This window comes from Equus asinus, chromosome 1, assembly GCF_041296235.1.
Source record: "Equus asinus isolate D_3611 breed Donkey chromosome 1, EquAss-T2T_v2, whole genome shotgun sequence".
Classification (NCBI taxonomy): domain Eukaryota; kingdom Metazoa; phylum Chordata; class Mammalia; order Perissodactyla; family Equidae; genus Equus; species Equus asinus.
The window spans coordinates 120,971,413-120,986,224 of NC_091790.1; the positions used below are offsets into that span (position 1 = coordinate 120,971,413).

General features: G+C 40.0%; 1 long non-coding RNA gene across 2 annotated transcripts in view; it reads right to left on the reverse strand.

Annotated features, from left to right (window-relative positions):
- Positions 1-8,440: 8,440 nt before the first annotated feature.
- Positions 8,441-14,812, reverse strand: part of LOC139045022 (uncharacterized) — a 156,130-nt gene continuing 149,758 nt past the window's right edge. For both annotated transcript variants that reach the window (XR_011502563.1, XR_011502562.1), the window contains one exon: positions 8,441-13,521. This is a non-coding gene — a long non-coding RNA (uncharacterized lncRNA). The remainder of the gene's footprint in view (positions 13,522-14,812) is intronic.

The following is a 14,812-nucleotide window of genomic DNA, read 5'->3' on the forward strand; positions in this document are numbered from 1 at the left end:
AATACAGAAGGAGGGTAAGAATGCGTGCAGAGTGATCTGTCTTGGTCTATTTTGCTCTCAGATCCATTCTTCACTCTTCTCTGACTCTGCTCTGTATACTGTCCCCTGGGGCTGTGAGGGGAGGGGTGATTTCTTTGGCTTGCATTTTCCATAATGATTACTGGCTTCTGGATTGGTTTGACCAGTAGGAGTCACTAGAGGAGACTGAAGAAGAAGAAGAAGTGAGAATCCAGGGCATTTCTCATTCTTTCTTCTTGCCTTCAGCAGCATCTCTGGCAGCAGCTGCGTCTTTTCTGTTGCTATATCTTCTTCCACGGTTGCAGCTTCTTCTGGTGAACTTAAACCTTGAGCTTCTGTCAAAATCTCCTCTCCTCAGTTTTCTAGGCGAGATTTGCTATTGCTAATCTATGTGTTACCTCACCATCCTCTGTTTGGCTTCTCAGTCTTTCCATCACCTGTGTAACCAATTTCCTGTATTGTTTCCTCTGTTTAAAACATTTTGAATGTTTTTGGTTTTTTGCTCGGATCCTTAAACTGACACATTATGAGCTTAATAAGTATTTATTGAATGAATACACTTAATAAATGGGGAACTGGAAATATTCTGGAGCCACTACAAGCAAAAGCATGTAGGAGGTGGAGACATTTGAGTGAATATAGTGAGTTTGATTCTAGATATGTAGAATTTGGGAAAATATGGTGGTAATGAATCATTGGCTGAAGTGTGGGAAGGGCATTGGGACTGTGAGATCTGTTTCCACAGAAATGAGTCCTGAGGTAGAAGCAACAGCAATAGAGAAAATTAACAATGGAGAATGTGTAGAGGATGAATGACAATAAAAGGTCATGGGGACAAACTTGAGAAGCCATAGAGATGGACTATCAGGGAACCAATAGAAGACTAGAAAGATTAGTCATAAAGTTAGGGAAAGGATCTGCCCACCATTGAGGGCAATGTCCTACAAATGAGGTAAAAGAGATAAAGAGGGAAAAAATAGTTAAATGCTAAGTAGTAGAGGGCAGTCAGGGAAAAGGTAAACTAAGAAAGGTTGTTGGGTTTGTTGATTAAGAGGTTGTTGATGGTCTTGAAAGTGTGGTTTCATTAGTAGTGTTGATGAGGATTTTTAGGCTGCTTAATTTTAAAACAGTTTATGATGAGGATTTTTAGGCTGGTTAATTTTAAAACTGCAGATGAGAACCAGGCTCCGAGGAGTGGAATTTGCTTGCCCTTTGATCAGAGACAGTTGCATTTGTGAAGGAAATCTCCATGCTTCCCTCTCTGCGCCAGGAGGAAGGGGGTATGGCCTTATCTCTGGAAACTCTTAATGGGGAAGGCAAGAACTTAAGTTGTTTACTGTCTGGCAAACTCATGTAACTTACCCCCCACCCCAAAATCCTCCTTTGTCTTTAGCTGAAGATAATATTTGAGCGGTGACTTCTGCCATTTACTCAATCCAGTTTGATTCTTATCTAAAAGTTGTGGGACTGCCCAATGGCCGGACCCTACTGGCACTGGTACCATTTTAACTTTTTTTTCTTTGTCTCGTAAAGAGATGACTCACCTACCTATGCCTTAAATTTAGCCCTAACCCTCAACTCCGGGCAGCAGCAGGAGCTCTGACTGCCCGTGGGTCTTGTCCCCAGGCACCAGCTCTGCCTGCCCGTGGGTCCTGTCCCCATGCCAGCGGGGGCAGGAGAAGCAGCAGCAGAAGCTCTGACTGCCCATGGGTCCTGTCCCCATGCTACACTATTCTCTAAATAAAAGAGCACTACTGCCAGATCTTGAGAGTCGAAGAAATCTTTCTTTCGACTCCCTGGCTCACCGACCCCGCATCATTTCGATGGCTGATCACCGGCTGCCAAATGGTAAAGTAGGTGAGGAAAAAATTCAAGTTAAAAGTATACAGAGATAATCTGATTACAGAAATTTCCTCAGAAATGAAAGACAGAGTTAGTACAATAGCTAGAAGGGGTAAGGAAGGTGTTTTTCTATTTGTTTGTTTGTTTTTTAGGACATGTAAAATCTAAGCATACGGAGGAAAAATACCAATGGATATTCCATGAATAAACTACAGAGGACAAGTGATAAAATAAAACTCTGGGAAAAGTGAGCAAAAATGGGGTTCAAGACACAGGGAAATAGATAATGACGAATAAAAATGGCAAGTAATAGGATATATTGGAATATATGAGGAAGCCATTTGGTGTAAACCTAATTCAGCCTGACCTTGTCTTTCCAAAAGGGCCTGACCGAGGCCATTGAGCATGCATTGTATATCTGCTTTAGAGATTCCCTATGGCAAGAGCAAAAGGCCCTTGAGATAGAGGTGCAACTTCCCTCCCCCTCCCAACGTTGGTGTCTCCTTAAGGATTAAGTATCTTTCCTTAGGCTAGAAGCTGATTGCTGTGCTCACCTGTGACCGCCCAGCTGGAGACAATAGACTTGCCTCCTGCTACGCCCACCAAGATAGCAGACCCACTACCTGCTGTGTCCATCAAGTGCTGTGCCGACAGGGCAATCTTGTGACTATTGTGGGAGGGACATTTCAATCATATGTGAAACACCCTCTTTGAGGGTATATAACCACCCTTATACCCCCACTTCTTTGGAGTGCTCTGTTCCTTTGTGGAAAGACTCTCCCAGGTTATAATCCTAAGATTTAAGCTCAGAATAAACTCACCCAAATTTTCATTTACAGATTGGTTATGGATTATTTTCATCGACAATACACTGGGGGAAATGTAAAATACGTATATTTTAAAATGCAAAGTAACAGATACTAATAGACAGAGTAAAGAGGTAGTTGGAGGTGGAGAGTAGGGAAGCTTGAGGAGCTTGTGATAGCCTGGATCTCATCTGGTGAAAGTGAGGGAGTCGGGGTATGGATGAGCATTTTGAGAGATTGGTTGTGGTTAGAAAACAAGAAATACATAAACCAGGGTGTCCTCAGAGAAAGTGATTGCTGGGCAGGACTAAGGGAATGCTGGTGGGTAAGTTGGGTTCGAGAAGTAACAGGGCGCAGTAGGTAGGAAGGTCAAGAGCACTTGATTACCCTCTGAATGAGGTGACCTAGAAAGTGTTAAGTGGAGGCTGACACCAAGTCGATTGTCGCTGATAGAAAATGTATCTACGGATGGGGTAAGGGAAAGATGAGGATCTCGGTGTATGACATCTTAAGTTGGAATCTAAAATGTCCAGCATGCAGTTGGAGATGTTGGACTAAATCTCAGAGAAGCAGATGTAAATTTGAAGTCAGTAGGAACGAGTTGATAGTGAAGCTCAGAAAGTGAATGAGACCTCTGAGGGCCACAGTGTATAATGAGAAAGTTAGAATGCCAAGGACTACATGTATAGTCACATCTGGCGATAAGAGAGGAAATGGAGTCAGAGAATACGCAGACGTGAAAAATTAAAAACCTCTTCTCAAGCAGAAAGTAGCAGTGCTGTTTCTCTAAGTTAAATTCCCTTAACTCACAAGTTTCACAAGTGGACCTGCTGGTTTTGTCCATATCCTGTGCATTTGCATCCCTAATAGACATCTCGCAGAGCGCTTTGAATAGCCCTAATGTTTTCCCACATTTAAGAAGATGAGCCCATTCACAGAGACGCACACTAACTGAAAGAGAAGTTTCTGCAAATAGTTCGTAATAGGCACATTCAGGGCTTACAAAGCACACTGAAAATTCTTACAGATGTGTATGTACGGGCGGAATCGATTCATATGGATGGGTTGAGGGTGAGAACATGGAGTTGTCATAATCAAGACTTCAAATTCTCTCTTGAAAATTAGAAAGATGACTTTTCTGTTCCAAGTCCTTTGAAATAAATTGCTGCATGCCATATACTCTCAGGAATTCATTGTGGCCTAAGACTATACTATGGTGGCTAAGGCTTTTCTGAGACATCTGGCCCATCTATGAGACACAATATTACTCTGTTCACCTAGGATAAGACCTTCACAACACAAGAAGCTCTAGTCCCTCAGAGTTGACACACTCTTGAAGCTGTAGGTAGCATCCTGGATACAGTCGTCTCTCATCCCCAGTGGAGTCAAGCTACACTGCATCTTGACCAAGGGCCAAGAAGGGGGGATGGAGGTAGAAGTAGGGATTATATCAATACCACATAAGAAACCCTCTGAAATACACATGCTCTGGGATGTCTCTCCATTCCCCACTGCACCCTCTCGAAACAGAAGCAACTGAAATTTACTTTAGGATACTTCCTTGTAATTGTTAAAAACAACCTATACATTAATAATGAATCAAACTTTCTGCTTTGAGGAAAAGTTCCTGATCCAAAGACCTGAAGCATCTAAGTATTACTGTGCCAACCACCTAGCAATTCCTTTAAGCTTTAGGTATTTCCTATTTTCAAAATGAAATATTAGCCATATAAGATGATTCTAACTTCTTGATCAGGCTCAGATCTGCCCTCTCCTCTCCATTTTCACTGTCACGTGTGGCTCAAACAACCATCACCTCTAACCTGATTATAAGATTATGTCTTAACCCTCTTCTTACCTTTAGTCTTGCTCATGCAAATTTATTTTTTCATATCTCTATCAGAATAAACTTTTTAAAACACAATTTTTTTCATTGAGCTCATAATAGTTTATAACATTGTGAGATTTCTGTTGTACATTACTTGTCTGTCACCATATAAGTGCTCCCCTTCACCCCCTATGCCCACTCCCCAGCTCCCTTCCCCCGGTAACAACTGAACTGTTCTCTTTGTCCACGTGTATGGGTATCTTCCACATATGAGTGAAATCATCTGGTGTTTGTCTTTCTCCACCTGGCTTATTTTGCTTAACATAATACCCTCAGGGTCCATCCGTGATGTTGTGAATGGGATGATTTTGTCTTTTTTATGGCTGTGTAGTATTCCATTGTGTATATATACCACATCTTCTTTACTCATTCATTGGTCAATGGGCACTTGGGTTGCTTCCATGTCCTGTCGATTGTGAATAATACTGCAATGATAGTGGTGCATAAGTAGCTTTGAATTGCTGATTTCAAGTTCTTTGGATACATACCCAGTAGTGAGATAGCTGTCATATGGTATTTCAATTTTCAGTTTTTTGAGGACTTTCTGTAGTGTTTTCCATAGTGGCTGCACTTGTTTACATTCCCACCAACTGTGTATGAGTCTTCCCTTTTCTTCACAACCTCTCCAACACTTGCTATTTTTTGTCTTAGTGATTATAACCATTTTAACGGGTATAATAAAGTGATATCTTAGTGTAGTTTTGATTTGCATTTCCCTGATGATTAGTGATGTTGGACATCTTTTCATGTGCCTGTTGGCCATCTGCATATCCTCTTGTTTTTTGTTTGTTTTTCTTTTTAAAGATTTTATTTTTCCTTTTTCTCCCCAAAGCCCCCCAGTACATAGTTGTATATATTTTTAGTTGTGGGTCCTTCTAGCTGTAGCATGTGGGATGCTGCCTCAGCATGGCTTGATGAGTGGTGCCATGTCCGTGCCCAGGATCTGAACTGGTGAAACTCTGGGCGGCCGAAGCAGAATGTGCGAACTTAACCACTTGGCCATGGGGCTGGCCCCTGTATATCCTCTTTGGAGAAATGTCTGTTCATATCCTCAACCCATTTTTTGATTGGGTTGTTTGTTTTCTTGTTGTCCAGTTGAGTGATTAAAACACAAATTTTTAATGTTATTATTCATTTATTCAGAAAGGTTGGTTGAGCACCAACTATTTCTCAGACGCTATATTAAATGCCAGAAAAATAATAGTGATGAAAAAGAGTCCTGTGGGAAAGGCATACAATCAAGTAATCACACTCAAGAACACGTGAATATAAGAAAAGCCCCTGACTTACACAGGGAAGTCAGGAAAGTTTAGCAGGACAGTGGAGGAGAGGAGTGAGAAGCAGGGAGGAGGAAAGGCGGGTTAATCTAGACGGATTTGTGGGTCCTCTTTAAGGTCTCTGGTTTCATCATCAGAGCATAGTGAAGTAATAGGTTTTAAACACGGTAAAGATGGGATTAGATCTGCATTTTGAACAGATCTGACTTTGATGTGAATATCAGATTGGAGGAGAATCAGTACAGTTGGGGACACTGGATTGTTCTTTACCACCATAGTCCAGACGAGAGATAATGGCAACCGGGACTGAGGTGGTGACTGTGGAAGAGGAGATAAATTGATGGATTGGAGGGTCATTTTAGTAGTGCTTTGGTGGCAGGATGAAACTGGGGTGAAGAAGATTTAATATCAAGAATGCTGCATCTATTTCTGGTTTACGAAACAGCACAGATGATGGTGGCGTTCACCGGAATATGGAACACCAGATGAGAGCTAGTTTTGGAGGGAACCTAGATGTGTTGAGTTTGGATGCATTGAATTTAAAGTGATTGAGATTTCTAAGTTTGAAAGCTTTTAACGGCTTCCCATTGCTCAAAGAGTTAAATCAATTCTTTTCAAAATGAATTTATAAAACCTTTGTAACCTCATCGCAAGCTTATCTTCCATCATACTCACATATACTCCATATTTCAACCATTCAAAATTAGCGGAAATTTCCTGAGTGCCCCAAAGTATATCACAGCTTGATAGCTTTGCAAATCTGTCATCTCTACTGGACATATCTTTCCCTCTACTCCCTTCTAGTCTGCTGAGTTAACCCTTTCTGGTTTTTCAAGACTCAGCTTAGACATCATCTCCTCTGGATAGAGTTCTGTTGAGTTGGTTCCTAACACTAAGTATATGTGTGTGTGTATGTACACACAGATACAGACCCACATACATATATGCACATATATGTATATAAGTAATATATATAAATAAATTTTTTTTTTTGCAGGGAAAGATTTGTCCTGAGCTAATATCTGTTGCCAATCTTCCTCCTTTGCTTTCTTTTTCCTTCCCAAACCCCCAGTGCATGGTTGTAAATGGTGGTTATAAATATTAGTTGTAAGTCATTCCAGTTTTTCTATGTGGGATGCAGCCACAGCACGGCAACTGACAGATGGGTGGTTCTGCGACTGGGAAGTGAACCCAGGCTGCCAAAGCAGTCAGCACGGAACTTTACCCGCTAGGCCATCAGGGCAGGCTCTCTATATAATTGTCAGTTTATCAGTCTCTGCCACTAGATTGTGAAATCTTTGAGGTGGGGACTCATCAATCAATATTTTGCTCATTTCTGTAAACCTAGTGTGTAGCAGTCAATAAGTGAATTCAATGATGGAATAAATGAAAAAATGAATTTTGAATTCTTTTCCTTCTTTCCAGGAAGATATTTTTTTAAAATAGACCTATTTGGCTAACATATGAGACTACTGATAAAACTGAAAAAATCAGAACTCCTGTACCTATGAAAGATTTATATTAACAATATTGAACTAAAGAATTCATCAGTCTTTGTTTCTCCACCGGATCAAAAGTAAAAACTCCAATTAAAAATCTATAATGTCTTTCCTAAGATTCATAGGCTATCATTTTAACATGACCATAAATTAAAAGTCAAAGCTAACATGAAAAAGCAGAATTCTTTAAAATGTTTTGTTCCCGATTATAGAAATGATATAGGTCTACTGGGAAAAACACAAAAGAACACAAAAAATATGAAATGTCAATATAATCTCACCACCAAAAGAGAGCCACTTTAATATTTTATTTATAAATCTTTCCTCTCCTTTTTCTGTGTAAGCAAGTGCATTTTACCAGCTTTCCTAGTGGAGATAAGCATTAATGCCAAAAGTCAGCATTCTAAGCCACCTTGTATGTGACAATCAGCGTCATTATGTATTATAAGTACATGCGGGTTTTCTAGTTATATCCAGGGCCTGCATCTCCCACTTCCTCTCTTTAAGAGGTCAGGGGACTAGTCAGGGCCCGGCTCACAGTCGGGGCCAGCTATTCTCTCTCTCTGCAGAAATAAATGAACTGGGGAGCTCTGAGTCAGATTTGCAGGGAGGTAATAAAAGACCACAGTCGGTCCTCAGGGCCTGAGCTTTGTGCTCAACACAGCTTTTAAACAGGCAGCCTTGCTGTGGTGGGTGTTACTCAACTACTGGGAGTTATTAACTCAACTGCTGGAATGGATGAGTCATACTCTGAGTCAGACTTAGTTTCCCACATGTACCGCTCTAAAGAGATGATTGTAAGCAAATGCACAGGCATTTCTAGGTTCTCAGGGCATGAGCAAGTTTGAAATTCCACATCTGAGTTCTAACTAACACTATGTAGCTCATAAAGTTAGGAGATAGAGTGGTGGCAAAAGTGTATTCAGACCACATGTGTGTCCAGTCACATGGAATACCACAATAGTGTCTGAGGGACCATGAAAAAAAATCCATGCATACACACACACACACACACATAATTTATGCATAAATGCATACATACATTCATATGCAGGCGCACACACACAGATCATTAAAAAAATAAGCTCTGGACCTAAGATATTTGTCAGAATTATTTCTGTTTATTTTTTGGCAGTTTCAAAAATCCGAAACATGTTAGCTTTACTTTACAAAACGACAGCATTTTACAGCAATTGGCATAGTTTAATTCTAACATGGCAGAGCGGCTCGTTGTTAGACATCTTTTCCTCTAGGCGTTCGTACGTTCTCGTTATTCACTCGGTTACTTGGCTGAGGAGAAATGTCACAATAATTGGCTGTAGATTTCTTAGCTTAGTTTTCAAGGTAACATGAATACTGTCAATGCTTCCCTCCCTCGCTGTGTCCGGGTCCATGTCTCATCCCGCCGTCTGCTCATGCTTAGGTGGAGCAGCGGGCAGACTCTTGACTCATGGCCCCAGCTCCCTGTTAGCTTTCTTACCCTGTGAGTTACAATGAATTCTACGGAAATCTCAAAAAGAAAGCAACAATGACAAAACACCGAACACACCAAATCTCCTTGACCTCTCCAGTTCAGAGCCCAGTCGGTGCCATCTTTCAGTGCCTTGCTTCTTTGCCTCATTTTCCCAACTCCTTCTCTTCAGGGCGTTTTTGAAGACTTGGAGGTGACAGTTGTGTTGCAACATTCTAGGGAGACGGCAATCTGTTCAAAGGAGTCAGAAGGACTTTTTCAGGTTCCTTTTATGCAGAGGATCCGAGAGGGCTGCTCTCTTTTAAATGTGGGTCAAGAAGATGAGTCTAAAAAATGTCTTGTTCAACAGCTGTGCAGCAAAGTCTGACCACGGCTCAGAAGCGCTATTCTGTCAGGGAGCTGAGGAATAAAAGAGCCCAATGGTCCATCTGGAGTTTTCTTAACTTAAACTTATCTGGTATCATTATTCAACTTCCTCCTCTGTTGCTCTTTGTCTCAGTTCCCCTTGAAGTAGTAATTCTTAAATCAGCCAGAGTTATGTTATTTTTATGGTCATCTGTCCTTTAACTCCATAATGTAAGTGACTTTTATGCAATCATTGGTCCTTCTTTGAAAAATTTTATATTCTTACTTATAGACAACCCAGCTTATAACATAAATGCAGCTAGAATCTATTGTGCATAGGCACAATAATCACCTTAAATTTTTTTGTAATTAAAGAAAGGAATTTATCACCTCAGTTTTCGGAATATTGTTAGATATTGGATAATTTAAAAGTTGTTTTTGTATTTATTTAAACTATGTTCCCAAATCAACGACACATAAAAGTTTCATAGTTATAAACAAAGTAAAACAAATATCCTGGATATAGAGATTATATCAACCAGTAGGAAGATATTTGTAGTAAATGCTGTAGTCTGTTGTCCAGATTCCTTTTTGAGGACCAAGACAGTTATTCATAAAAATAAATTATTTTAATCATCTAACAGATGGTTTTTGAGCATCTATTATATAGCAGGACAGTGAATAAGACACACATAATCTTTACTCTCTTTTAACATAGACTCTATCAAGCTAGAAGGATATGGAATGAGAAATACATCTGATAACCAGTATGAGAAGAAACATCATACAATGTAAGAAACTTATGTTAAAGGTAATATTCCAATTTTACTTCTAGAATTGTAGGATAACAAGAAGACAATTTCTTGCATTTGGAAGAGTTTTCTTTCACTGAAGGAAGTCCCTCATAATAGATAGAAATATAATTTTATTATTTCAATGTGGAAAATAAAAATAGTATCCCACGCAAGCCTCCCAACTTGAGTTGTTTTGCTATAAGCCTTTGCCCCCAGCTTTCTCATGGTGGCTCCATCTCATTCTTCAAGGACAGGCCTCATTCCAGCCCTTTTCTGACCATATTTCTTTACTGTTTCCTGCTTATTTTCATCACAGCACTTGATACTATTAGTAATCATTTGATATTTTTTATTGCCCGTTTTTTATTCCCAAATGACAGGACCCATACCTATTTTATTTAGCTATGTATTATTCAGCAACTGTCATTATGTGGATATAGTTTGCTCTGAATAAATATTTGATGAAAGAATGGATAAGCAAAACTCATGAGACAGTGAGACAAGGTTGAGTTTCTGGTTGTCCTGGGGAATGTAAATGATACTCATACCCACTTGACCACTGTTTATTAAATTATGATCAATGAAGTTACAAGAGGTTTTATTAGTCGTTTTTTAAAAGGTCCTATAGTTGGATAAATTTGGCAATCATTGACTTAAACAAACTTAATCTGATTCCCTTACTGATGGATTTCTCAGTAAATATCCCTATCTCTATCTTCTATACCTCTATCTATCTATCTATCTATCTATCTATCTATCTATCTATCTCCATGAGGTATAGTTTGGGAAATGCTTGCATACTCTGTTAGCAGGTGGAAAATTTTATTTTCCACATTGAAATAAGTGACAAATCACAAGAACTTTGCAATCTAGTTTAACAGTTAGCAAGAGTTACCATGACTAGCTCTCATTCAAAGATGGCCTCAGGAGAGCGCTAGGACAGGAACTGACCAGATGGGTGTGCTTTCAGCCTCTTGGGACTGGTAGACTTTTGTGTAAAGCTACTTCCTCATCACAGCAAAGACCTCTGCATCCTAGCAGGGAATAGGGAAATGAGCAGTTGACTTCTCGCCCTGCTCCCTGCTGAGCTGTTGCCTGTACTGTGCCCATGAGGCTGTTGCCTCTATTCTTCAAGGTGCATCCTGTTGAGATGTTCATCTCCTGGAAAATCCTTACACCACACTTCTTATTTTTTCCTTGAAAGTAGCTTGCTGCTCTTGCCCTTGCCCTCCAGGAATCCTATATAAATACACTGCATAGCAAGAGATATTTTAAGATTAATAGGAGACGATGTTCTCTCATCATATAGACAATTCATGTTCAGAGTCCATGTCCCTGCCAAGTGGGTGTTCTCGCTTTGCAAGTCTAAACATAAGACCCTGTGCAGTGACAGAGGTACAGACCTCTGGTGAGGGTCCTCTGGCCCTCTCCTTCTGTATATGGATCAACAGGTAACTTGTAAAGAAGAGGGAAGGAGAGCTTCTCCGTGCCTTTACCTCAGTGTGGCCACCATCTGGTAATTCCTCCCTCTCCTGGTGACATAGGTCTCCTGGGGTAACCTTGTGGGACCCACATCTTCCCAGAGCTATACCATCTGGAACAGGGGAGATGGTGAATGGAAGGGAGCCTTCCAGACACGAGCCACTTCTGTTCAGCCTGTGCAATGCCACTGTCATCTCCCAGGGCCTGCTGACGGCATCCTCAGCCACCTTTCCAGAGTGGTCCGTATTCATGTAGCACTTGTAACTAAAATTTAATTGAACTCGTCAAAATCTTTAATTGCTTCCATCCTGATTCTGGTCAATCCAGATGTATTCCAACCCTACACTGTGGAAACAAATTCATCTAGCATAGTGAGAAGCGCCACCTGCCACCAGAGGGTTATAGTACGGGTCACTGCTTCCTCCTTTCCTGAAGGTGCCCTTGGCTGCTAGGAATTGCTAGAGATGCAGTCTGCCTTGGAGATGTTTAACATTCTCTTGAGGGAAGCCAATTTTGCTCATTGTAGCCAATACTTGAGTTTTAAACAGAGACCATTGCATCATTCTGACTTGGAATTAACATTTTATTTCTTTATCTTTAAATTGAACACAAAAGTATGGGAGACGTGAATAATACTGTCTTCAAAGTGTTTTAGCTCGATGAAGAGTTGGGATATTTTCTTCTTACAACAGGGTTATTGTGAGAATGTAATAACATATATGATGTACTTTGCACATTGCTTGGCACATTGCTTGGCACATATTAGATACTCAGAACATTTTAATTCTTTTCTCTCTCATAAACCTAATGCAAAGAAAGTGAAAATATATGCTTGCTTCTAGGATCCAGTTTTTCCGTCCCAGAACCTGAAGGCTCCTGGGTCAGAATTCTAGCAGTTGTAAAGTGTGAATTAAATTCTTCTGTAGGCCACACTGACAATATGGAGGAAGTTGATGGTTTCTCTCTTGAACCATATTTTTACACCACTGACCAAAACTGGAAGAGCCAAGCTGCATAGACAGATTACTCACTTCCTGTACCTTATCGACATGCAGCTGAGTTCATACCCTTGGCATTCCTAGTCTTTCCATTTCAGTGGCACAGAATCTTTTCTTCCTGTGAGGGAGGCAAATAACATTCTTGATCCTGATTACCTGGATTAATATTGAAAAACCTCTTGAGGCTGGTGTCTTGGAGAAATTGAAAAAGTTCATGTTCTATTTGAAATGACTTAAACAGTGAGGCTGGAACAAAGGACTCATCTCTCCGATAATCATCTCCCCTTCCTGTCACTCAGAGTCCAATTAAATAAATAACTACCTGATCTTTAGTCAATTGTCTGCAGGTCTGGCTTTCGCTTTTAATCAGCCTGCACATCATGTGGACTTTTAGATTCTCTTTCCACTCTTTCTTTTTTCCACTAATTTGATGAGAGTAGGAGTTGAAAAGAATAGGCTTAAGAATAAGATAAATATGCAGATTTATCTAAGCATCTTTCATATTCTTTCTAAGTCATCTTTTCTCTTTCCTCTGCAAAAATAATTAGGTCACTGATTTAGCTTGTCAGGATCACTGAATGACTTCCGGAAACCTGGAGAGACGTTCATTCAGGAAGATGCTTTTAAGGACTCGTTTTTCTCATTTTCGCTCCTATTCCTATCTTTAAAGCACACAGCTTCCATTTAAACAGCACAAACATGCTCTTTAACTGGAAATTGGTTAGAAGAAGAATAGGTACTTGAAAATAGAAATGTATTGTCTCTCTTTGAAAGTGTGTCCTCCACGTCTGTGGGTTTGGCCCTGTAATGAGCGCTCCCTTGCTTCGCAAATTGAATGAGATATGATCCTTCTTCTCAAGAAAAACATCCTTGACTCAAAGAGGAAAGTATGTCAAGGGGACACGAGACAGGCAGACAGAAATGTCAAAAGAGAAGAGAGAAAGATTTGGTAACATTCACACAGAGGCTCAGCGGCGTTAGTCTATACCTGATCAGAGACTCTGCTTCGGTCATACCCTGCAGTACAGGCAGTGGTACCATCAGGAGGAGAGTGTCTGGAAGTTGAAGTCTTTCCTGGCGGGAGCACAGGTGTCCTGGCACCTAGGAAGAGAGAAGTGTACCTATCATCTTTTCTTCATCTTCAACTTAGATGAAAATGGCAGGTTTCGATTAACGCAGGACTAAAAGCAAGATAACAAAGGAGAGTTAAAAATAGCTTGTAAGACTTTTATTTTTAGCAATATGATCTACTAGGTTATCCCACTCCCCAAGAATATTGTTAGGCAAAATTTAACAAGACACTTTGATTGCATGGCTGAGTTTGAAAGACAGAAAGGGAAAACTGCCACAGGAGGCAGCTGAGTATCAGAGCTGAGCTGTCCTAGGGGCATTTGTTGAATTTAGCGACCAGGTTTTAATTGCCCTTTGGAATGGGAGACAAAGACTTGGGCTCTGTAATATGGAAAATCGATTAAAACTAGGATCCTAACATGTAGTGAAAGCACAGGCTAAGAAAAAAATATATATTACCTGCAAAGGCAGACTATGAGAAAAACTACCTATCTTGTCCTTGGTGGTGGGTGGAAGAAAACAAAATCACCTCTGAGAATTTGCGACCCTAGGCTTGGCCTCATTTCTTTCTGTGTTTTGAAAGGGTAATATTTACCATGGAGATGGCTTGAGGAAATAATGCATGTCAGCATAGCCCCCAGGGGCACCAAGCGAAGCAAATGCGAATGCTTTCAGTAGGGGCATACTCTCTACACAGGCCATGAGCAAGTGTCATGGAAATAACAGAAAGCAAATTTAGGTCCCCCTACACCTTCAAATGATGGAAAATTGAGATTTGTATTATTTTTGTTAACGGTATAAAACAAATAGTTAGAAAAGATGAAATAAAGATATTATAAATTAATAAGATAGAGCAAAGCAAGCAGGTTTGGAAAAGAATACAATACAACTTCGGAAAATGAAAAATAATTGTTGTAATGAAACACTTGATAGGTTAAAGAGCAGATTGGGCACAGTATAGAAAGAATTTGTGAGCTAAAAGCTAGACATACTGAAATTCATCACCATACAGCAAAACAAGGTTAAAAAGATGAAGCATGATAGGGAGATTAAAAGACTGAGAACAGAATGAGAAGCTCTCACATATGTTTAACTTGCAACCAGAGAGAGAAAATAGAGAAAAGGAGAGGCAATATTTAAAGAGATGAGTGAAAATTTTCCAGAGTTGAAGAAAGATATAAATCTGCAAAACAAAAGTAGTCTTAAACAGGATATGTTTCTTTTTAAGAAACTCGCACATAAACACATTGCAATGAAACTGTAGGACACCAAAGACTTTAAAAGTAGCCAGAAAGAAAAGACAGATTATCTAAATGAAGCC